Genomic DNA, 2,660 nt, shown 5'->3' with positions numbered 1-2,660 from the left:
GTTAAGTTTATAGTGACTGTGGAAATTAAGTGTATTACAAAGTTTGTAACCAGAAAGAATAAACTAGTTTAATCGAGAGGGGACTTGTATCGCTGAAGTCACTAGGAAGAATTTTTACCAGAAATTATCTAACAAGCAGATACGTAACAATACCAAACAAATTTGAAGTTTGCTTTTACCTAAAATACTTTAAAAACAGTGAATTTTTGAAGCTGATGTCAAGACCTGTAAAATCAAACTATCCACACATTCTGTTACAACTTTGTACCGACAGTTGTCCAAATTATACATATATAATTTTCTCAATTTCTTATTCACAGAACTCCCTTTATACCTTATACGGAAATTTCAAAACTTTTTTGTTAGTACATCCCAAGGCTTGTTAGGTTTTATGTTTGAAATAGTGCAAGGTACTAATAATGAATCTAAACAACCTATCAAAGATTAAGGTACTAATAATTTTGTATTGTTTGTACTGTGGAAAGGTAATGAATTAGCTTATTAATGGCTTTGTGTAGGTTTAAGTAATTGCTTTCGTAAATCAACTTCTCCATACAAAACTCTTACTATGGTAATTTCAAACCTAATGGAAAAGGTAGTTGCTCATAGTTACAAAGTCCAAGAAAGAGGAAATATCACAAACCAGACACCTCATTGTGTGCTTTAGCTTCTTGTACTCGAAACAGTTGTACAAGACAAAATTAAAGTTTTATGTATTTGATATTCATATTATTCTATCTTATATTTATATTAGTTCTCATGCTTTAAAATTTATTTTGGCACCATTCTTTGAACAAAATGGGCTAATGCATGTATTACTCAACGAATGCTGGCAATTTTCATGCACAATAAAGCTTATGATGTAAGAACAAAAGACAATCATGAATCTTGAGTAACAATCTGTTGAACCTATAGGTTGATTGTGTAAGAAACAGCTGGTAGCCTAGAGGTTATGGGTATGTACTTATCCTACATAGATTTTCTTTTTTATCTTATTATAATTCGTAGATTTACCAAGATAAAGATATTTCAAAACGTCTCACGGTTATTGTGATGTATGGTTGAAATGACTGTTGAGATTTGAAGATTTTTTACAAAATGTCAAAGTTAGCAATGAAAGGGTTAAATTGGAACTTTCTTTGTTAACCAACACACATGAACTCTACTAGTAGAGATGTTAAGTTAGATTTGTCCATTGATGGTCCATTGCAAAGATAAATTTCTTCAATATTTCAAGTAGTACGAAATATTCGACATCTCATAAACTTATACACCTGAATTGACTACATGTTTGCAACAAAACAAAGGTTGAACCCGTAAACCTCATTATTAAATATTATACTATCTGACATGCGACTCTCACATAAGGCATCTTGAAATACCATTTTCAAATCCTGCACCAGTACTACACTGAACATATGCAAAAAACATTAGAATGTACAGGAACTGACTTGTAGGAACAAAGTTGGTCATAAATTGAAAACATACAACATTACTTCTCTTTTATACAGTAGATGTTAAAATACAGCATATTTTTGTAATTTTGTGCCCACGAATAGTGTATAAGGTAATTATGCATTTTGTACTGCTTACTCACAATGTAAAAATGCCATTTCCTTCAACCCTTGCCAAAATTACAAACGTATGCTGCATTATAACAGAGACTGCAATGCCGTTAACTGTTTCTGTTGCCTTATAGGTCATACCTAACTCTACTTTTACCTTTAGAATGGCTTTTTCAAACAACGCCATTTCATTTGTCATAAAACAGAAATGGTGTTCTGTGTTTCCAATTTGTTACTAACTTTGTACTTCATTCTCCCAAGTCATTATGTGTAGACTGACATTTTTTTGCACTTGTCCAGTAGTCCAGTATTAGTACAGATTGTTTTCAAATGTTATGTTAAGCTGTCTGCTATACAAGTCATGTTTCAGGTAGTGTAATATTTAACATTAAGAGTTAAGTGCATCAGGTCTGTCAGGTTTTATATTTGAGGCCGTGTTCTTTTTAGTAGGTGTCTGTGACTTGTTGGCGATAAATTTCAATAATAAACAGACATCACGCAATCCACTTGTTTTAAAATATTATGTTCAAAGAAATTCAAACGTATGTACAAACATTTGTTTGACTAATAGTTATCACAGTTGTATCCAGAGCTTTAAGTAATTTTCTCTTTTTCGTCAAAGTTCACACAGGCGGGCTCAATTTATTTCAATGACCCTTTGACAAAACAAATTATTTTCCACTACTCTGTTATCACAATACAATCAGTGATAAATTCACTTATGTTACCCCATGGGTTACCACTGTTATTTCCAGAACTTTAAATAATTCTCTTTTACGTCAAAAGTCCACGCAGGTTGGTTCAGTTACTTTAGAACCCAAATGACAAGACAAATTATTCTTCCTATCTCTGTTATTACAATACAAGCTGTGAAACTCGCTTTACAAGTTGCTTATTAAGGCTAAGCTCACAGTCTAGATATGTCTAACTATCTTTATCACTTACTTATTTTCACTAATTTGGTCACCTATATTACATATACACAGCGTGGTCACAAGTAAATAGATACCACCTTTTCAGAAAAAAATGAAATTTTTCAGTCATATTCACATGAACTGATATATTTATAATTTAATTATATCTAGTAGATCTTCC

This window comes from Limulus polyphemus, unplaced genomic scaffold, assembly GCF_000517525.1.
Source record: "Limulus polyphemus unplaced genomic scaffold, Limulus_polyphemus-2.1.2 Scaffold3971, whole genome shotgun sequence".
Classification (NCBI taxonomy): Eukaryota; Metazoa; Arthropoda; class Merostomata; order Xiphosura; family Limulidae; genus Limulus; species Limulus polyphemus.
Note: the sequence above shows the minus strand (reverse complement) of the source record.